The 23,364-nt window shown below is 36.1% G+C and overlaps 1 protein-coding gene across 1 annotated transcript in view; it reads right to left on the bottom strand.

Moving 5' to 3' along the window:
• Cox7b2 (cytochrome c oxidase subunit 7B2) overlaps positions 1-21,427 on the bottom strand; it is a 105,314-nt gene extending 83,887 nt beyond the window's left edge. The window contains exons 1-2 of the mRNA XM_090344078.1: positions 21,319-21,427; positions 19,807-19,850 (exon numbers count right to left, since the gene is read on the bottom strand). The gene's annotated coding sequence lies outside the window, so the exon portion shown is untranslated. The remainder of the gene's footprint in view (positions 1-19,806; positions 19,851-21,318) is intronic.
• Between the last annotated feature and the right edge of the window lie 1,937 nt (positions 21,428-23,364).

The following is a 23,364-nucleotide window of genomic DNA, read 5'->3' as shown; positions in this document are numbered from 1 at the left end:
AGGGAGGAAGCCATAGCTGAACAAGAGGAAACCATAAACAAGGTAATAAGTGAAAAAGAAGGAGCCATAAAGGAAGCCATAATAAAGGCTGTTCAAAGAAAGATGGATGAATTCATAGAATCCACAAATAAAAAGGTGACCGAACTCTAGCAAATGTTCAAAGAAAATAAAGCTACTGAGCTAACCACTCAAATGGAAATCAAGGAGCTAAAGAAATCCATACATGATCTAAAAGAAGAGATGCAAGGCATCAAAAATGAGCAATTAGTAGCAAGGGAAATAAAAAATAAAGTAGATAGCTTTGATAGCAGGTTAGACAATGCAGAGGAGAGAATTTCCGGGGCTGAAGATAATTTAGTTATTATAGAGAAAGAACAGAAAATGAGTCAATCCAAATCTAGGAAAAATGAGAGAGCGCTTCAGGAGGTCCAAGATACAATTAGGAAGCCTAATTTAAGGCTAATTGGTATTGAGGAGGGTCTGGAGAAAGAGGTCAATGGTATTGGAAATATACTTCAGGGAATCATCTCAGAGAATTTCCCAAATATCCAGAAGGGCAGACCCATCCAGATACAAGAAGCTTTCAGAACCCCAAACAGACCTGACCAGAAAAGAACATCTCACCGCCACATCGTAATCCGAACTGGATCAGTAGAAACCAAAAAAAGGATCCTAAAGGCAGCCAGGGAAAAGGGTTCAGTAACCTATAAAGGAAAACCAATCAGAATCACCCCAGATTACTCAGCAGAGACCATGCAAGCAAGAAGTGACTGGAAGCATATATGTCATGCCCTTAAGTCAAACAACTACCAACCAAGAATACTGTACCCAGCTAAGCTCTCATTCATAACTGAGGGAACAATAAAAACATTCCATTCCAGGGAAAAGCTGCAACAATATGTCGCAACAAAACCAACACTACAGAGAATTCTCAAAGATATTCTATACATAGAAAACCAAAATAAAGGCAATATAGGGAAAGAAATGGCACCTAAACAGCATACCACCTAAGGACCACAAGAACTGTCAAGACACAGGCCCAAATAAAAGCTTTTAAAAATGGTAGGACCTAATAAATATCTCTCAATCCTAACTCTCAATATCAATGGACTCAACTCTCCAATTAAACGGCATAGGCTGTCTAGTTGGATCAAAAAGCAAGAGCCATCGTTCTGCTGTCTTCAAGAGACACATCTTACTCAAAAAAACAAGCATCTTTTGAAAGTGAGAGGTTGGAATAAACTCTATCAAGCTAACGGCCCCCATAAACAGGCTGGAGTTGCCATCCTCATATCAGATAAAATAGACTTCAAACCAAAATTAGTAAGAAAAGACAAAGAAGGCTACTACATACTACTAAAGGGATCTTTCCTCCAGGAAGACATAACGATCCTAAATATTTACACACCCAATCCCGGAGCTCCAAACTTCATCAAGCAAACTTTACTTACACTGAAACCATACATAGATCGAAATACAGTGATTGTCGGTGACTTTAACACACCACTCTCACCTATGGACAGATCAACAAGGCAAAAACTCAACAGAGAAACCTTAGAACTGAACAGCTATATAGACCAACTAGATCTAACAGACATCTGCAGAATATTCCACCCAGCAAGAACACAATATACATTTTTCTCAGCAGCACATGGAACATTTTCCAAAATAGATCACATCTTAGGCCATAAAACAAACCTGGACAGATTCAGAAACACAGAAATTATTCCATGCACACTCTCAGACCACAAAGGCATCAAACTTGAACTGAACACACACCTCCACCAACGAAAACCCTGTAACTCATGGAGACTGAACAACACATTGTTGAACCACCAATGGGTCATTGAAGAGATCAGAACAGAAATCCAACAGTTTATGAAATTTAACAGTAAGGAGCACACAAAATACCAACTCCTTTGGGACACAGCAAAGGCAGTACTCAGAGGAAAATTTATAGTGCTGAGTGCCTACAACAACAAGTTGGAAAAATTGCAAACCAACAAGTTAATGTCCCACCTTAAGCTCCTGGAAAAAGAGCAACAAACCAACCCTAATCCCAGTAGAAGAAAGCAAATAATTAAAATCAAAGCAGAATTAAATGATTTGGAATCCAAAAAAACTATAGAAAGAATCAACAAAACAAGGAGTTGGTTCTTTGAAAGAATTAACAAAATTGACAAGCCCTTAGCAAATCTTACCAAAAAAAGAAGAGAGCATACTGAAATAAACAAAATCACAGACGAAAATGGTAGTATCACGACAGAAATTACCAAGATCCAGAATATCATGAGGGAATACTTCTCAAACCTTTATGCCAACAAATTTGAGAACCTAGATGAAATGGATGAATTCCTAGCCAATATTAACATACCCACACTGAACCAAGAAGAACTAAGCCAACTCAACAGGCCTATTTCAAGCTCTGAAATAGAAATGGCAATTAGAGAACTTCCACCTAACAAAAGCCCAGGGCCAGATGGATTCACAGCTGAATTCTATAAGGTCTTCAAAGCAGAGCTCACACCAATACTCCTCAAGCTCTTCAACGAAATTGAAAATGAAGGTTCCTTACCAAACTCATTCTATGAAGCCAGTATAACCCTCATCCCCAAACCAGACAGAGATTCATCAAAGAAAGAGAACTATAGACCTATATCTTTGATGAACATCGATGCAAAACTTCTCAACAAAATACTGGCCAACCGTCTACAACAACTCATCAAAAAAATTATACACTATGATCAAACTGGATTCATCACAGGGAGGCAAAGCTGGTTCAACATACGCAAATCAATTAATATAATTCAACACATCAACAGGAGCAAAGACAAAAATCACATGATTGTCTCAATAGACGCGGAAAAGGCATTTGACAAGATCCAACACCCCTTCATGTTAAAAGCTCTGGAGAAACTAGGAATCCATGGAACATTCCTTAAGGTAATAAAGGCTGTGTATGAGAAACCTACTGCTAGTATTACACTTAATGGTGAAAATCTAAAGCCATTCCCTCTAAAATCAGGAACGAGACAAGGATGCCCACTCTCTCCACTACTCTTTAACATAGTACTAGAATTCCTAGCCAGTGCAATAAGGCAAGAAGCAAGCATAAAGGGGATCCAAGTAGGGACAGAGGAAATAAAACTATCCCTCTTTGCAGATGACATGATTCTGTATTTAAAGAATCCTATAGACTCTACTCCCAAACTCCTTGAGCTGATCCAAAGCTTTGGAAGAGTAGCAGGCTATAAAATCAACCCTCAAAAATCAACTGCCTTCTTTTATGCCAACAGTGAGAGGAACGAGGCAATAATCAGGAAAGAAACTCCTTTCACAATAGCCTCAAAGAAAATAAAGTACCTAGGAATTAGCTTAACTAAGAATGTAAAGGACCTTTTTGACGAAAACTTCAAAACCCTAAAAAAGGAAATTAAAGCAGAACTACGGAAATTGAAAAACCTCCCATGCTCCTGGATTGGAAGAATCAACATTGTGAAAATGACAATCTTGCCAAGAGCTATCTACAAATTCAATGCAATACCCATCAACATACCAATGTCATTCTTTAAAGAAATAGAAGAGGCAATCCAAAATTTCATATGGAATAATAAAAGACCCCGTATAGCAAAAACACTTCTTAGCAGAAAAAACAGCGCTGGAGGAATTTCAATTCCAAACTTTAGACTCTATTACAGAGCTATAATCCTCAAAACAGCTTGGTACTGGCACAGGAACAGGCCTGAAGACCAATGGAATAGAACTGAGGACCCAGATATTAAACCACAGACCTATGGCCACCTAATCTTTGACAAGGGAGCCAAAAAAATAGAATGGAAGAAAGATAGCCTCTTCAACAAGTTGTGCTGGCAGAACTGGTTAAGCACCTGCAGAAAACTTAAGCTGGATCCTTCTTTGTCACCTCGCACTAGAATTAACTCCAAACGGATCAAAGACCTGGAGGTAAAAGCTGACACACTGAAAACTCTACAGGAAGGAATAGGAGATACACTAGGCCTCCTTGGCACAGGTCGAAACTTTCTTAATAAGGACCAAGAATCACAACAAATCAGAGAAAGGCTGGATAAGTGGGACTGCATTAAACTGCAGAGCTTTTGTATGGCAAAGGACATAGCTAGTAAATTAATTAGGAAGCCTACAGAGTGGGAGAAGATCTTCACCAACCAAACAACGGACAAAGGCCTCATATCTAAAATATATCAACAACTCAAAAAATTGAATCACTCCAAAACTAACCTCCAAAGTAACAACCATCCCATTAAAAAATGGGCCAAAGACTTAAAGAGAGTCTTCTCTGAAGAAGAAACAAAAATGGCCTAGAGACACATGAAGAAATGCTCAACATCTCTGGTCATAAAAGAAATGCAAATCAAAACAACTCTAAGATTCCACCTCACTCAAGCTAGAATGGCCAGGATTAGGAAAACGAATGACAACAGATGCTGGAGGGGATGTGGCCAGGAGGGATCACTACTACACTGTTGGTGGGAGTGCAAACTCGTCCAACCACTATGGAAAGCAGTGTGGCAGTGCCTCAAAAGGCTAAACATAGAGCTCCCCTATGACCCAGCAATTCCACTACTTGGCATTTACCCAACCACCCAGAAACAAGGACATACTAAACCCACTAGCACAACAATGTTCATTGCAGCACTATTTACCATAGCAAAGATATGGAACCAACCTAGATGTCCCTCAGTTGATGAGTGGATCAACAAGTTGTGGTATTTGTACACAATGGAATTCTATGCTGCTGTCAGAAAGAATGACATCGCCCCATTTGTTAGGAAATGGAAAGACTTAGAAAAAATCATATTAAGTGAAGTAAGCCAGACTCAAAGGAACTTAGGCTCAATGGTTTCCCTCATTTGTCATAATCAGTAGAAACCTTGGGCTCTACTAGCAGAGATTTGCAATAGAGCATAATCTTGATACATAAGGACATATAATGTGAAGCTAATTAAAAGGACCTCCAGGATAGTGAACCAAAAGCCATATAATGAATGATTGTTGTCCTTAATGTACTATGTTGTCTCTCATCTCCTTTGCTGTCCCTTGTTATCTCATATTGGTATAGTATCTCACTTTGTTATCTAATATATTGAATTTATTTGTATTTGGATATTTGAAATTTGATAGGGAAGGGGGGAAAACCAAGACGAGTGGGGGGTGTGGGGGGGGAGGGAAATGGGTACCAAGACATGTGAAAGGGTATCAATGTATGTGAATTAACGCACCTTCTATCTTGCAAATATCATGTAACCCTTTTACTAATTACAATAAAAAATAAAAAAATAAAAAAAAAATCTCATTCATGCTGGAATAAATATACTGAATTAACTACTAAAATTTCTTACCATATGGGCAATATCTTAGTATCTGTAAAATACTATCTAAGGTAAAATAACTAGTGTAAAAAATTAGGATTTAGAAAACAAGATGGATAACCTCTAGTACTAACTTATACTTGTCCCACTAGTCTTAGAAACAGGAAAAGAAATATGATTACAGTTAAACACAGCCCAAGAATGACTAAGAAAGGAACAACAACAACAACAACAACAATCACTTCAGAATAATATAAAAAAAACTATGGAGACTATAAAATATTTTACAGTCCTTCATATGGACACATATGGACATATATTTCAATATTTGTAACATCAAAAAATCAGCTAATTATAAAAAATTTGATACAGATGATAAAGTGAAGCCTCCAAAAGCTAGGAGTTACTGCAAAACACCCCTGATTAATAAATAAAAGTGTTAACATATATGCCAAAATAAAAAACAACAGTAAAGAAAAAGGTAACTATAGATGAATATTTTTCTCACACAGGATTAGGTAAAACCTCAGCACCTATTTTTAACATCTCAAATAATAAACTCATCAAACCAGAAATTCAATGTAGGAGATTCTTCCTATAGATTTAAGAACAGATAATTAAAGAAATAAGAAAACCCCTATTTGTACTTGAAGCTGTCCTCCTACTGGACAAAACTTCATTATTTGGGGAAAAATTACAGACATGTTTTATACTCTAAGCACAGTAACATAAAACTGTAATTGATTTTTGGTTTTCTACTATAAGTACGAGAAATCTAACAACAAAAAAGAGCCATTATGTGTGTCTCACATCCAAGAGGGTTAAGTATAGTTAAATGAGAATGAAGGAAAGGAAAAAAGAAAAGGAATCCTATCTCTTGTCTTATATCCACCATTGTGACTTCTGGAGTACATTTTCCAGAGAAAGTTCTCCTAGCCTAAGGATAAACAAAGAAATAAGAAAGCAAATTTATTTAAGAAATGGAACTTTTTTCTCATTTTGGCTGGTTTGTAGACAGAGGTCCTTCACCAGTACATTGTCTAACACTCGGGGAAGTTTTATATCTAATTCTTCCCTAATTTTATTTCATCCAAGTTAGCTTCTGTGGTAGTAAGTGGCATGAAGAATGCAAGAAAGAAAGGAGTTTGGTGGCCTAGTCCAAGGAATTCTTTGCCATCTGGTAGACGTGCCTCTCATATTTGGAGCCAATAATCAAGAAAAAAAAACAGTAGATGGCTAACTCCTGCTGAAGACATGGATGCCTCAAAATGAAAGGCATTCTTGCTGCGTTGACATCACTTTTAATGACTCAAACATCTGCAAAACAACATTCCACAGTGATGCTCAGTGATGTTATTGCATATTAGTGATAAGTAATAACTCACATGCTGTGTCATAGCATTAGGAGCACATCCGGAGTAAGAAAGTAGTACCCTTAGTAGATCCCACAAGTGCTCAGATGACTTTCTCTGAGATGTACTTTATGTCTCAGATGGCTGCCTTGGGTGTAACAAATGACTGCAGTTCACAAAGACTTCACAAAATCCCTTACAAATTTTGGAAATAACACATTTAAGTCTTGGTTTGTAAATATTCTATTTCTAGATTTCTCATGCCAACTTAAAATTCTGTGGTGTTTTGGCCGGGAGTTTAGTCTAGTGGTAGAGTGCTTGCCTAGCATGCACAAAGACCCAGGGTTTGATTCCTCAGTACTACATACATAGAAAAAAGCCAGAAGTGGTGCTATGGCTCAACTGGTAAGAGTTCTAGCCTTGAGAATGTCCAAGGACTGTGCTCAGGCCCTGAGCACTGGCAAAAAAAAAAAAATCTGTAGTGTTTGCTTTTGCTTTGGGTTTTATTTTTGTAGGGATGGGTAAAGAGGGGAGAGAGGGTTAACAAATGGACTCATGATATCCAATATAAACTCTGTGGAAAATGAACTATATAACTTGTGAGCAGGGACTGGAGGGGAAAACTCAGAACAGCAAAGGGTTGACATTATTTTAAAAAGAAACACCTTAATTATAAAAATAAAATTATATTAAAAAGCATTATACGAACTAAATGAGAATGAGAGATTGAGGCAGATGATTGTGCATATTTCTTCATCATTAAAATTGCACTGTGTTTGCTTTCTTATCTCTTTCTCCAATTTCAAATGCATCTCTTTCCTCGACTGCTGTCAAATATATCACCAACAACACAAAACATGCACCAAAAATATCTCTTTAAATATCAGAATTATTGATCTAAACTTTCTATGACATTCATGTATTCATTAAAACAAATACACGGGGACAGACTCCATTTGGTAAATAAGCCAAACTATCCTTATGAACAGCTCTCACGTTTTCTTCTCCCTTTATGTGTATTATGCATAATCTTTTTGGCTAAATTTTTCATATCTCTCTTGAATCATCAAGTGTAATCCTGTGATATACTTGACATATGTTCTCTGGATTTAGGCTCTACAATAAAGCAGTGTTAGCTCTCAACTCTTTACCGTGTCTACAGTCCAGATGCCACAGGACCACTCTTCACATTTGACACATTTGAACACTTGTATTTACCGATTAAATTATGCTTTCCAACATTTTTCTGGCTAGCTTGAGAAAAGTAAAACAGAAATAAAACTTTCAAACTGGAAACAAAGTTATACAATCTTCCATAAACGTATTTCATACATATTAAAGGGAAGATCTAGAAAGGTACGAAAAGGAGCACAAATGTATTAAAGCACTGAGTAATGGTGATGTGGAGAGAAAGAAGTATTTAAGTCTATGGAAAGGGGATGCTTTTGAAGAAACAGCTCACAGAAAGAGAAGAGTCAAAATTTTTCAGCTTTTCTATTAAACTTATTTAAGGAAGGAATAACAGGTTCTAAATACAAATATTGCTCAATAACTGTGGACTAACTCAAATAAGATAGATACATACGTACATGTTCTAAAGTAAAACAGGTAAGCAAAAATCAATTGTTTACAGCAACCATGCCTGATGAATTTTAAGCAATTACTAATTTTTCTATAATGGCTATTCTGTAATTTTCTAGTTAATCTAGTCTGCATTATTTTATTATGAAAAAGAAAACTGTTTATTGAAAGGAATGCCAGCATCACAAATAATAAGGAATTCACATAAATACTAACAACTTCAACCTACACAGCCAACTGAGCCCATTTACAGAAAAAAAGTGGATCAAGCCAAGGAACAAAGAGAAGACTTACGCTCTCCGGAAGGACTCTATTTGTTACCCTGGTGTATCTGAATAGTCTAGGTCTTTCTTAGTATATGCCCTGTTTTCATAATCACATGAATTTGACTACTATTTTGTAGAGATTATCTGCTAAAAGGTGGATCTCAAAAGTCGCTGGCAAGTAGAATGGATTTCACTATGGTAATAATCCATATTGCTGATAAAAAGAGGGAAAAATGCTATTCTAAAGCAAATGGAGCCATTAGAGTACAAATGGCACAGTATTTCCCAAATATTCATTTAGTATCTATATGTTCAGTACCTAGATGAGGAGGTCTAAAGCTTGGAGTTTATAAAAGGACAATTGAAATAAACAGAAAATACCTCTACCCTCATAGGCCTTATATTTTACTATGAATGAAGGCAAAGCCATGGCATAAAGAAAAATAAAAGAAGGGTGTTACTTCCAGCATGGTAGTCAATGAAGCTAGACAAGCTGATGGAAAAACAGACTAAGTGGACAAATCCTGTGGACAGCCAGATGGGGAACATTGCAAGCCGACAAGCAACTAAAAATACTCAAACATGCTTAAATCACTAAGTAAAAGAATGACTGGAAGTGCTGAGTAAAATATAAGAGCTGGATAGTCTGGAAATATGTTAAATGTTGTTGTCTGTGGGATATGGTAAGAATTTTGAATATTTCCAAGAATGACAGTTAAAGTAAGCAGAAATGTTTTCACTGAAGGAATAGCATAGTGACATTTTGAAGTAACCTTTCTGTCCATATGAGAAGCATACCTAAATGGACATAAGATTAGTTGCAAGAGTTAAGGTAACAATTAAGGCTAGGGTAACAATGGCTGGAATGAAAGACATGACAGTAGAAATGGAGAAGTATGAGATCCAGCAGTTTTACTGATATGGCGTGTGAAAACAAGAATGACAAGAATTGTGATGTTAAAATTATGACCTAATGTCTAGATATTACCATTTACTTAAAGTGAAACACCAAATGGGAAAGGCTTAACAGAAAACATCAAATATAAAGTTTGAGTATGTTGAAGTATACAGCTGGATATGGGTCTGATGTTCAAGTGACAGATTAAGCCCAGATATAGTTTCTAGGTGTTCTTCTGTAGAGAGATAGCACCTAAAAGATCACATAATGAGAAGACATATAAAAGGGAGATATCCAAAGACAGAGTCTCGGGACTTCAACACTTACATGTCAGAATAAAGAATATAATCTGGAAGAAATGAATGAAATGGAACAGTAATAAATGAGAAATTAGGGAAAAGATCACAAAAGACAATTGAACAAAGTTCAATTCTAAGTGAATGCACTGCTAATAAAACAATGGGATAAAGTTGCCTTCTCTAACTTCAAAACAAAATTACAAAAATACTGTCTTAATTTCAACTTATATTTTCTACATCTTTTTGAAATCTATGGAGACAAGAGAATATCATACCATCCCATTACTGGTTTGTGTGCCCATATCCCACTCTTGCTTCTTATTTTCTTCCAACCAGTATCATTACAGAATGATGGTAAATTCAGCACAAACTAAAGGACCACAAAATTTTCAGGGCAACACATCCTGAAAGCCAAACTTAGTTGTAAGCATTGTAAAACCAAATTAAATTGTTATTGTGATTCAGTGAACAGAAAATGAGCCTTAGACAGTAAGTTTCTTTTGTTCCAGTACTGTACAAAGGACATTTTATATATTACCATTTATTTCTTTACTCTTTTACTCTATTCAGTTAAATGTATTTTTAGTTATTGTTCAGTTTCCTTCAAAATAAGCAAATCTTAAGAACTATAATTGAGTAAAACTCCCAGGACCCAAACAACCTACTTAATACATCAATGTCAGAGAAAAAAAAAGAGATCACCTGACTCAGAGAGCAGTTAAAAGATACGCTTTTGCTAAGTACAATAGTGTTTGCATCTTCTCAACTTTGCTATTATCTGCAGACTATTGTTACGTTTTTTGACTAGTTTGCATACAAAAAGGAAAGAGCAATACTGAACCAACTGTTTATTGGATTTTGTTGATATTTTTTAACAGCAAAACAAGTCCAGCAGAAATGTCAGATTAATTGATATATGTAGACAAGAAAGGTAGATATATTTTGAATCACTGCCATATATCTTTATTTCTATTACCTGTAATGAACCTTAAGAAGTGTTTAAGGGAGAAGTCACGATAAAGAAACTGAAGCACATGTGAACATTCCTGTACACTGTTAGGACTTGCTATACTCTTGTACACAAGGTAGACTGTGGACACTTGGAATGTTGATTTACTCAACATTTGACTCCTATTCTCCAAACCCTGGCTTTCCTCCCCATATCAACTTCCACTTTCAAAAATAATACCTCCATAAGGAGAAAAACTCGAGTAGCCTCCACCTCTTTGGAAATTTAAGACTTATTGGAATAGGTCATTGTAGCTCTAAGACTATCATCTATGTTTGCTAAGATTTTGAATTGTTTCATTGTTGTTCTGGAAATAATTTTTCACAGATAAAGGTTGTAGAACATTGACACAGTTATGTAAGTTTCTTAGATAAAGGTCTTTTAGAGTCTTAACAATGAAAATGAGTACAATGAGAATCTCTAATATAAATACTATGTAACAAGTAATTGAATTAATAAATCATGGTGTTTTTTTAGTGTGTTTTCCCCCCAAGTTTTGTGAGTTGGGTTTACCAAATCTTGATGTACTAGAGGAAGTAATTATTTAAATAAAAACACTAACCTTGGCTGGGCCAGTGACTCACACCTGTAATCCTAGCTATTCAGGAGGCTGAGATCTGAGGGTCATAGTTCAGTCAGCCTAGGCACTAAAAAGTCTGTGAGACTCTTATCTCCAATTAATCACCAGAAAACCAGGAGTGGCTCTGTGGCTCAAGGGTATGGTGGTAAGCCTTGAGCTAAAGAGCTCAGGGACAATGCCCAAGCCTAGAGTTCAAGTCCCATGACCAACAAAAACAAACAAACAAAAAATTACCTCACAATTATTAAAATTATTTGAATCTAGTGTTAACTGGTCTCAAAGAAATTTGGTGACTTTTATCATTTATTTTTCATCATTATCACCTTTATTATTTAAACTTCAGTGATAATAAATTTTATCTCCTCTTAAGATTAAATAAGTTTGGAGGAAAGGGGGAAAACACATAAGGAACTGTGCACTAATGGCTCAGGTCTATACTCCTAGCTATTTAGAATAATGTAATCTAGAGGACTATGGTTCAAAATCAGCATAGGTAGAAAAGTCTGAAAGATTCCATCTCTTTCTTCTCTGAGGAAGAAATAAAAATGGCCTATAGACACATGAAGGAATGCTTGACATCTCTGGTCATAAAAGAAATGCAAATCAAAACAACTCTAAGATTTCACCTCACTCCAGTTAGAATAGCCAGGATCAAGAAAACTAATAACAGATGCTGGAGGGGATGTGGCCAGGAGGGATCACTACTACACTGTTGGTGGGAGTGCAAACTCGTTCGACCACTATGGAAAGCAGTATGGCAGTTCCTCAAAAGACTAAATATAGAACTCCCCTATGACCCAGCATTTCCACTACTTGGCATTTACCCAATCATCCAGAAACAAGGACATACTAAATCCACTAGCACAATGATGTTCATTGCAGCACTATTTACCATAGCAAAGATATGGAACCAACCCAGATATCCCTCAGTTGATGAGTGGATCAACAAGATGTGGTATTTGTACACAATGGAATTCTATGCTGCTGTCAGAAAGAACGACACTGCCCCATTTGTAAGAAAATGGAAAGACTTAGAAAAAATCACATTAAGTGAAGAAAGCCAGACTCAAAGGAACATAGGCCCAATAGTCTCTCTCATTTGTCATAATCAGTAGAAACCCTGGGCTCTCCTAGCAGAGATTTACAATAGAACAAAATCTAGAGACATAAGGCCAAATGGTATGACACAAAAATGTAAGGACCTCCAGGATAAGGAAACAAAGGCCATATAATGAGTGACTGTTGTCCTTAATGTACTATGTTATCTCTCATCTCTTTTGCTATCCCTTGGTTATTCCATATTGTTACAATATTTCACTTTGTTATCTTATATATTTTATATGTGCTTAATTGGTTATTTGAAATTGGATAGGGAAAGGGGGGAAATCAAGATGACCTGGGGGAGGGGGAGGGAAATGGGGACCATGTCATGAGAAAGGGTATCAATGTTTGTGAAGTAATGCAGCTTCTACCTGGTGAATATAGTGTAACCCTTCTATTAATTACAATAAAAAAGGAAGAAAAAAAAGAGTCTATCTCTTATATAACCAGTAAAAGATGAGAATGAAGGCGAGGATCAAATGATCGAGTTTGGGAGATCAAATCCCAGTTCCAAGATCAGTGGGACTCCTGGAGTAAGTGATATCATTAAAACACACAAAGAAAAAACTAGCAGTACTTATGATAAATTATTCCTGATCTTTGATTTTGCCTAAAAGTGTGCCACTGGTCTATTTTAGATTTGGCTAATAAGAATCATTTATTGAATGCACAGGAGTAGAAATTTTAACTTTGTTCTAAACTTGTAAATTTGGCCATGGTTTCACTGTCAGCATATCCATGCAACTATCTGTTGGAAGAAAATAGAAAGCTACAGCCTAGATATCATTTACGGTTATCTTAGAGGCACCCTGATTTTATTTCTGGATGCTTATTATTATTGTGGTAGCTGTGCTGCTGGTAAATGTACCCAGTAGCCACTTCATGACTTACATACTGAACAAATTCCATAAATAATTAAAGCTATCCTTATGCATTCTAATATGTCTACTGGATTGTGTCCCAAAACAACTAACACCAGTAATGTGGAATGGTTACAACAGGCAGACAGGCAAGCCAATCACACTTGAGATTTAATCATTTTCTGGAAGACTCACAATTGTTCTGCTATTAAAGCTAGTAGAAAAATTTTCCTCTAGGGACTATTTTCCTGGTTCATTTTGTACCACGCTAACACTCACAAGGGGAAAAAAATGCCCACAACTAAAAGCACAAGTTTCTCTAATAGAAGTAAACCTCAATACACCTAATATACCATTTTGGGCAATCGAATATTGTATTTTTTCCCAATAGCTAGCAACAAGCATCCATTGCTTTTATTAATGCAGTTCAGCTGATATGAGCACACAAAATTGAAAGAGAAGGAGAATGTGCTTTATCATCTGTAGCCGAATTTCAATTTTCTCTTTCAAGTACAGTTGAATGCATTTTCTTTGCAACCCAAAGACAGAAGATCTTGATTACAGTTTCAAGAATAATCTCAGCCTTTGTGTGAAGAAGATAGGGAAAATAAATAGTCTCTCTGGATGATGTGTCAGCTCGTGAACTTACAAAACAAGATATATTCTTGGAGGTAGGGAAATTGAATTAAGGTGAAATGGTAGTCCCATTAAAATGACAATTGAAGGCTTATTCTGTAGTCCATGGCAAGTTTCCCAGTTGTCCCCTATTTTAGTCTTACCCTGAGGCACAGACAACTGAACCAGAAACAAACAGGGTCAAGAGAGGGGCGACTGTCTGGGAATACAGGTCACTAAGGCTGTGTACTCTGCCATGAACTGCTAGATCCTTTGTAAAACTGACGTTCTTATTCCTTTATCCCCAGCTGCCACCCTTGTTTTAGATCTTAAGTCAGAATGGGAGTTGACATCTCTGGGTTTTTTCTCATTTTTTATCTATGTAAAAAGCATCTATCAGACACTAACTCTCCTTGTTTTTCTTCTCTCAATATCAGAGAAAGCTACTGAGCATGTGCCTTCTGGAATGTCAGTACAAATACTGTCTTTGAATGACCTTTACATTAGCTCCACTCAGTAGACCAAGCTTAGCCTTCTGCTTGCAAAATGGTACTTCATTGCACCTAGAATTAGAAATTTAGAAACTAGCTCATATCCTCTCTTAAGCAGTGTTTAAGCAAGATAATTTCTATGGCTCTCAACCCAATGGAGTCCTCGGTATTTCCACCTTGCAAATTAAAGAATTCCCAATTTATCTGACAAATTAGTCTGCAAAAATGGGCAACAATGCCTCAAGTGTGTATTTACATGAAAATATAAGTTCATCTCTTCACTACTTTACCCTAGGCATACTATAAATCAAATGAGCATTTCTTTGATCTTAATTTCTTTTATCTCACATAAAAATTTGATATTTCTAACCATATTAATTTTGCATCACTGTTTCTTCAGTTTCCTTCACTACACAAGTGTTTTCTGACTTCTACCTCTTCTCATCTTAACTATGAGCTCTCTGTAAAATCTACTCTTTATCTTTATAGTTCTAAGACATTCCTCATTCTTATGACTATTATCACCATTAGAATGGTGAACTCTAAGCCATTTCCTCTGCTTAGCATTTCATCCTATTTGATGTCTAGGAAACTTTCTTCTGAATATTGACCAATATTTATATATGCTTGAGGATGAATTAGGCCCCCTTCTCTTCTGAATTTGTCTTTTCCAAATCCTCAAATTACTTTTGAATTATCTCTCTCTTCACTCACTAAGTCTTCAAGAGATTCTTATTCTTTTGAATTGTTCCAAATGTCAAAATTACATTTTCTCATAATTTATTGATTAAATTATTCCAGTGGTCTCCCAACTGAACTTCTTAACTCTGTATTCAATTTCCCACTACACAATTTTTCTAAAGTAATGTTTCATACACTTTTTATTTCTTGTTAAAAATTTTGCTGATAGCATAATGCACAGCAGATAGGATTTAAAATCCTGGATTAAAATCCTTTATTTAAGTTTAAATACGCATCACTGCTAGCATATATCCTCCTGTTCCAGATTATACAGTTAACCAGTAAGTTAGTGTTGTATTAAGTGAAGGTGTTCATTGTAGCACTTCATATGTATCACTAAATTATTTCACTACAGATGGAAAAACGATTTAAAAAACATATGTTGGATACTTATCTCAGTTCATATCAATTAATATAGCAGAACTGTTCTTTCTTCCTCCTAAACTAGGTTCAAAATAGGTGTCTTCTCTTCCACCAAATATCACCAATCATGACCATATTCATTTACGGATACATTCTCTCTTTCAGCACAATAGCTAGCTTTAAAATATTCTATATTAGCAGGGTGCCAGTGGCTTATGCCTATAATCCTAGCTACTTAGGAGGCTGAGATCTGAAGATTATGGTTCAAAGCCAGCCCCTGGCATTTTTATGAGACTCTTATCTCCAATTAGCCACCAGAAAACTAGAAGTGGCCCTGTGGCTCAAGTGGTAAAGTTCTAGCCTTGAGCTGAAGAGCTCAGGGATGACGCCCAGGCCCAGAATTCAAAGCCAATGATCGACAAAAGAAAAAAAAAAACATTTATTATACTACATTATAATTCCATTTATAGTAGCTTTATCTTTCTACCTATGTTTTATAGTGCCTTTGAAAAAGTGCCATACTATTAAAAAGAATATAAAAAGAATTTAGAACTTTTATAAGTAGACTCTAAAATATTAATTAAAAAAATCTTCTAACTACTGAATTTAGCAACTAAGAGGACAGATTCTCAATGCCTCTGAGAGCATAAAATTCATTTTGATAATGCTCTGGAAATTATAGAAACCTAACTACATTTCAAGTATTGATTTAATGTAGTGTATGTATGTATATGTGTATGTAAGTATGCATTAGGCATATGTGAGTTATCTGTGGGGAAATGTTCTTTCACCAATGAAATACAGGTAGAAATTGGAGCTAAATAGTGGCTAGTGGCCTTCCATGAGAAAATACGGATATCTCTCTGTGCTGTAGATCTTAAGACTTAGGCAATATTCAAGATTGTAGTCATGAATACACATCACAAAGAAATTTTAAAAATGAACAGTATTTTCAGCTTAATGATTGCTACTGAAAGCTGAAACACTGACTAGGTATTTTTTAAGACTGTAAGTATTAAAATTATTATAGAAGCCATTATTTGTGAACTACTTGCTTTTCTGTAGGTACAGGATAATTTTTTCTAGCATAAATGACAATCATATAACACATATATAGATATGTGAATTTTTCTATTTGTAAAATTTTCCAAAGCCTCCTACAATATGGAAATATGTTCACTATGAAACTGAAGAGTCTTTCAATTCTGCTAGAAATAATTTATATCCACTATAAAAATTACCTATCTCTGAAGCCATTTGTTTCCCTAATGATGGAGGCAACTGTTATGACCTAATACAAATTTAGCTCTCTCAAAATCAAACATTATATACTGAAATATATATGCAGGCACCATGTCTAAGTAGTGGGGAGACAATTTCTAAATATTTATAGGTCAAGAAAATTCAGAACAGGTCTGAAAATAACAGAGCTATGTGTTCCTAAATAGATCATAACTATTCACTAAAATTCTGTAATAAAGAATCAAGCCTATTATCTTTCCAATAAAACCCTTGATCTTCAGTAAGCAGAGAAGGCCAAGATGATATAAAATATTCCCTTATAAGGAAAATGCAACACTGTACAATACTTACTGGAAAATATAGGCACACAGATACAACGTTACACATGCATCATCATTTGATCCAGTAAGTATACTTCTAGTAATTTCTACTTCATATAGATGTCAAAATAATATTTGTTATTATTGTTACTACTACTACCATTTATGCCTATAGCACAGAAATACTAAATGTCCATTAACAGGAAACTATTTAAATAAACTATGATACATTCACACAACAAAATAGTAATACCATATTAATACAAAAAAAACGGGCTGGGCACGCTGGCTCACACCTGTAATTCTAACTACTCAGAAGGCTGAGATCTGAGGATCAAGGTTCAAAGCCAGCCAGAACACAAAAGAACCTGAGACTCTTTATCTTAAATTAACCTCTAGAAAACAGGAAATGGGTCTTGTCTCAAGGGTAGGGCAGTAGCCTTGAGCTGATGAGGTCAGGGACAGTGCCCAAGCCCAGTTCAAGCCCCATGACCCACACACACAAAAAAAGGGAGCCAGGTGCCAGTGGTTCATGCCTTTAATACTAGCTACTCAGGAGGCTTAGATCTGAGGATTGTGGTTCAAAGCCAACCCAGGCATGATGAAAGTCCATGAGACTCTTCTCTCCAATTAACCACCAGAAAACTGGAAGTGGTACTGTGGCTCACGTGGAGAATGCAAGCCTTGAGCTGAAGAGCTCAGGGACAGCACCCAGGTCTAGAGTATCACAACTGACAAACAAGAAAAATTGGGGACAGGAATATGGCTTAACTACTAAGAGTACACGCCTAACACACATAAGCCACCCTGAATGCGAATGTCTCTGTATACCAGTGCAGAAATTATTTCTGAAATATGAAGTGAACTGTTTAAAAAAAGGTACACAGCACAAAGACTGTCCTCTTTTGAAGAGAAGAAAAGGTTATACATTAGTATTTTTATATATTTGTACTTAAAAATAAGATACAAAAGGTGTTTGGAAAAGAATAAAATTGATTATATAATTTACTCATAGTTCTGACTCTGGGGCCTGTTTCTGTCTGTTTCTGCCACTTACAAATTAAAATCATTTTTGTGCTACCTTTATATGAGAATTGTAGGAATTGAATGATAACAGATATAAACGAACTAACATTTGCAAAATAGAGTACATAAAACAGTATTAGTATTGTAAAGTATAATACCAATGGACAATTTTCTTTTATTAAACAACTATAATCACTAAGAGATTGGTAAAGACATGAACAGAAGATTTATAAACATGCTTTTTCAGATCACTTCATTTGATGAACTGTGGATGTATGATTCAAAAATAATAAAACTTAACAAAACCAGTTGAACACCGATGACATTCAAATATAAGCACTTCCTGGAGCCTAGAACAATTTGCCCAAAGAACATGCTATACTCAGAAACCAAATTGGAGAGATATTAAAAGAGGTCATCTGTTTTCTCAGAAAAGTTGAAACTCAAAGTCGTCATATTTACTTAAAGTTCACTTGTTTTTGTCATCTATAACATGTTTTAACTAGCTCTTCGTTTCCATTCACTCTTCAATTACTACCACCACCCATACCTGCCCAGTTTTGGCTTTCTGATACTGTTGGAAATGTACTCTTATCTTAAAGAACAGAGCTCACCATCCACAGTAAGCAGATAATTTCAATCCTATACCACAGTAGCTCTTTCCACTGCCTCTTGTCAATAGAATTGCTAAACTGGTGAAACTTGCCTCTTAGGGAATGTTTCTGTCTTATCCCATTTGTTTCGGCTGGAAAATCACTCTCAACAGATTTCTGAACTGAAGCTGCAATTGATGCTACTGAAGCCTGAGACCCTCAGGCCCAATGAAAGCTAATTCCTCTTCCTTGTGCTCCTTTAGGCATTGTCTTTCATCACTGAATTGTAGATCTTGAAGACCATTCTTTCCTACTTTTCTACAGTAACAAATACACCTTGAGTTTTTAGTTCTTTCTATCTTTCTATACTTTTTTGAAAGTTTTACTCCTTTTTTTAAAGCAATTTAACCTGCCTAAGAACTTTCTTTTTAGGCGTAATAATTGTTTTTTTTAATTTTTCACTTACTAAAAAATTGCTATCTTTAAGTAGTTGTAAAAGGAAGGTGCCATATAAACAAGCAGTTTATGAATACAATGCATCTTAATCAGTGCCATCCTTATCAACATTATCATCCCTCCAAATTTTCTGTGTATCCCTATATATCATCTATAACTCTCCCTCTTATAATACATTTCTGAACAATAATTAGAGCTGCTTAAATCTCTATTCTCTCCACCAAATTGTCTACTTCAATGTAAAATACAATTTTCCATATTACTTTTTAAATCCATTCTCTTTTCTTTTCCTCCAGATCTAACCTATTTTGTTGTTCTGCTAACATTCTCTTCTGTTGCTGTTAACACTGAAGCATGTTTTAAACTACTTTTGTATCTCAAATTCCTAAGTAAAACTAATTTCTAGAACAAAACATTGAGCATTCCAATTATGAATCTCTTTACTTGCTTTGATATTCTAAATAATTTTAGTGAGCTATTCTTCATTTTCAGTAATGAGGTTATGTGGTTTTTATGTGAAGGTATCTTTTTCATTTTCATTTGTAAATTTATATCTGCATGCACCTTCTACAGGTAGCATCACTGTGAGCCTCAATGATCAAAGTTACTGTCAAAGCACTTTATTAACTGCAAAGTCATTGAGATCAAGAGGGTGGCATACACACCCACAATTTGTCCTTCTTCTATTTCCACTTGACTGGAGCGAAATCTAAACAAGAAAAAAAGAATGAAAGTAAAGAATGTCAGAAGTGGGAACCAGTGGCTAACAGCTGTAATCCTAGCTACTTAGAAGGCTGAGTTCTGAGGATCATTGGTTTGAAGCCAGTGCAGACAGGACACTTAAGTGAGACTCTTGTCTCCAATAAACTATTCAGAAAAAGCTAGAAATGGTGCTGTGACTCAAATGGAAGCACACTAGCCTTGAGTAAAAGGAGCTCAGGGACAGCTCCCAGCCTCAGAGTTCAAGCCTCAGGACCAGCAAAAAGAGTGTGAGAGAAGAGACAGAGAGGGAGGGAGAGAAGGAGGGAAGAAGGAAGGAGAGGAAAAGAGAAAGAAGGGTAAAGAAAGAAGAAAGAAAAAGTTAAATACAATGTGATCAGGCTTTCCATGCCATCTGCCCAAGCCTGGGATTAAATATTTCCTGCAGTTATTCCTGGAGATTTAAAGAAAAAAATTAAGATCTAAATGGCTGATCTACAGAAAATCCTCTACCATTCAACTTTTCTCTCAGATAAGACTACCCACACAAAAATTGTCTGCAGTTTTTAAAGTCAAGCAACAGCTATCATTTGATGTCTCAGCACTTGTGGTCAGATTTTGTGTTTTTCAAAGTTTTTGACAGACCAAAGGGTACCAACTTGCCTGTGTACTGTTTTTTTGTTATTTGGGTTTTGTTTTTTTTTTTGGCCAGTTGTGAGGCTTGAACCTCTTCCAGATTTTTTTTCAATGTATGTGGTACCAAGGAATTGAACCCGGGCCTTCGTGCATGCTAGGCAAGCACTCTACCACTAGCCAAACTCTTGGCCCGTTTTTTTTTTGTTGTTGTTGTTGCTGAATATAAAAACAATCATTCTCCATGGTTACAACTGTTATCTCTGGGGATTTACAGCTGAAAAATTTACCCTGATTCCATCCTATCCCAAATCTACCAAAGCTTAACCCCTCCTACTTGAACAGGGTCAGTCACTGACAACTCCTTTCCCTTTTCCCTTTTCTCTCTAATCTTACTCTACAATCGAAGAGGCTGGGAGGGGTGAGGTAGATCCAAAATGATGTAATGTTATCTTCTCTCTCAGGGAGAGAAACAGAAACATGAAGGGGAAAGGAAAGAAATGAGAGAAAGGAAGAGAGGTAGCAAGCAAGCCAGGCCCAATGTCGCCTGTAAACCTGTACTGAGATCTAAGGATCATGGTTCCCAGCCAGCCCCGGCAGTAAAGTCCGTGAGACTCTCATCTCCGATTGGCCACCAGGAAACCGGAAGTGGTGCGGTGGCTCGGGTGGTAGAGCGCAGGCCTGAGGCTGAAGAGCTCATGGACAGCGCCCAGGCCCTAAACTCAAGCCCCATGACCCACACAAAAACAAAACCCAAAATGAGCTTTCCTGGCTGCGTGGGCAACTGTGACATCCAGTGGAGACGAACGCTGAACACCCCTCACGCCAAACTCGAAAAAACTTACCAAGGACCTCACAGACAAAAGCCAAAAAGAACAGCCGAAGACGGCTGACCGGTAAATCCAGTAAATGCCTGGAGGGGCTGAGTACTTCCGGTTTACAGTTCCCGCCTACCAGCAAAGGAAAGGGCGGGCCACAGGCCACATTTTCCTGCCAAGTGGACCAATCAGAGCAAAGGGTTTCTAGATCGCCACTTCCTTCACCGGAAGAACGAGCCCCAGTTGCCGTTAGGACAGTTGTAAAGGACAGAATGCAGCTGACGCTGCCTTCCTGACTCCCGAGGGTGATGCGCAGGCGCAGCTGCTGCGGACTTTCCAAGTGACAGCAGCGTTGGGCAGGCCTAACGTCTTTGAATCCATTGCAGCTTCATGCTACTTGGTCACAGAAGAACTTTGGGGAATTGTGTGCAACCCCGAAGGAACCTGCGAGTCACTTGTTGGTGCTCTGACCTCACCTTGAGCTATTCCAGCTGATTATGGGCAGTAGCTAACATTCCGTCTAAAGTAGACCCCAGGAAACTGAAGGGGGCATGTAATTAATTAGAATTAGAGGACTCCCTGCCCCCCAGATTTTGAGATTCTTATGTTGGCTGTCTAATGATTATTTTTTTTAAAAAAAAATTCATTTTCAGCTAGGTGCCAGTGTCTCACGCGCTAATCCTAGCTACTCAGGAGGCTGAGATCTGAGGGTCACTGTTGGAACTTGAGCAAAAAAAGCTCAGGGACAGCACCCGATCCCTGAGCCCCAGCCCCTCGACCTACAGAAAAAGACAGAAAAGAAAAAGTTATTTTTTTAAAGAGCTAAAATAACCTACAAACTCGAACAACTTTTTAATAGACATTAAAGCAAATACTTATTTTAAAAGTGACCTATGGGTAGTGTCGACTTTAAAATAACCTGTTGATGCATTTTAGTTAATATTACAGCCTTGCTTTTATGTTGAGTCACTAGTGAATGAACAATGCATTTTCAAAATGATAGTGCTTTTCTTTTTTATTTGATGATGGTCTTCTCAATTATGTACTGTGTGATAAATGTACTTTTTTACATTACCCATTTTCACTGTAAATTTTAATTTGATAAACCTAGAGAGTGGCAAACAAAGAAAACATTTTTTAGACTGAGTATACTGAGTATATGATTTTTTTCAGTCCTAATATTTTCAGGGTGCTTTGACAAAAATGTGTCTATGACTAAGTTCAAAATGTGTACTTTTAATTATGATCCTTTTGATAATTTTAGATCCTACAAATTATAAATTCTTTAAAATTTTATATTTTTAAGAGGATATATTTACAAAAAATATGATAGGAACTTATTGAACAGATGGTTTAGAGTTTGAGATATTCCAGAGCATAATTATGGACTCTCAAAAATATGTTATTTAAGATTCAATTAAATCTCTTCATATTATACTTTGTCTCATGATTTTTTTACTATAGCTAAATACATCAATATTTTCAAAACCTAATTTTTTCTAGAATAAATTGAATTCTTAGACTACTATTTCTAGATGAATTTTAATATAATGTAAAAATTTTATGTCTTGTGATTAAAATGTTCAATACTCATGTTTACTTACACAGTATTTTTCAATATTTTTGTTACCTTTAGTATTAAAGTATTAAAAACTGATCACAGAAACATTTTAAAAGTACGTTGCAACTGAACTTTGGGATTGTTAAAAATACAAATCCTTCTAATGTGTTTTTTTCTATGTAATTTGGATTTTTCCAGCTTGATAATAGTTATTTTCTGTGCACACATTTGATTCTAGTAAATGAACCATGCATTCTTTTTAACATGGCATTTCACTTTAAAAATCATAAGGCTGTCCTGAATAGTACTAGTTTTCATTGATCTCTTAATTGTCATTATGACCAATACCACATAGATTGAAGTTTTAGAAAATTTTAATATTTGGGGGAAAATTCCTGATATCTGATATAGAGGACAAAATAATTTATGGGATCCATTGTATTTGATGTGACATTAAAATAACCTTTTGTTTTTTGGTTTTGATTTAATAATGGATATTTATTATGAGTATG

Source organism: Megascapheus bottae, chromosome 13 (genome assembly GCF_031878675.1).
Source record: "Megascapheus bottae isolate mThoBot1 chromosome 13, mThoBot2.hap1, whole genome shotgun sequence".
NCBI lineage: Eukaryota > Metazoa > Chordata > Mammalia > Rodentia > Geomyidae > Megascapheus > Megascapheus bottae.
The sequence above is the reverse complement of the archived record's forward strand: the minus strand, read 5'-3'. Positions and strand labels throughout refer to the sequence as shown.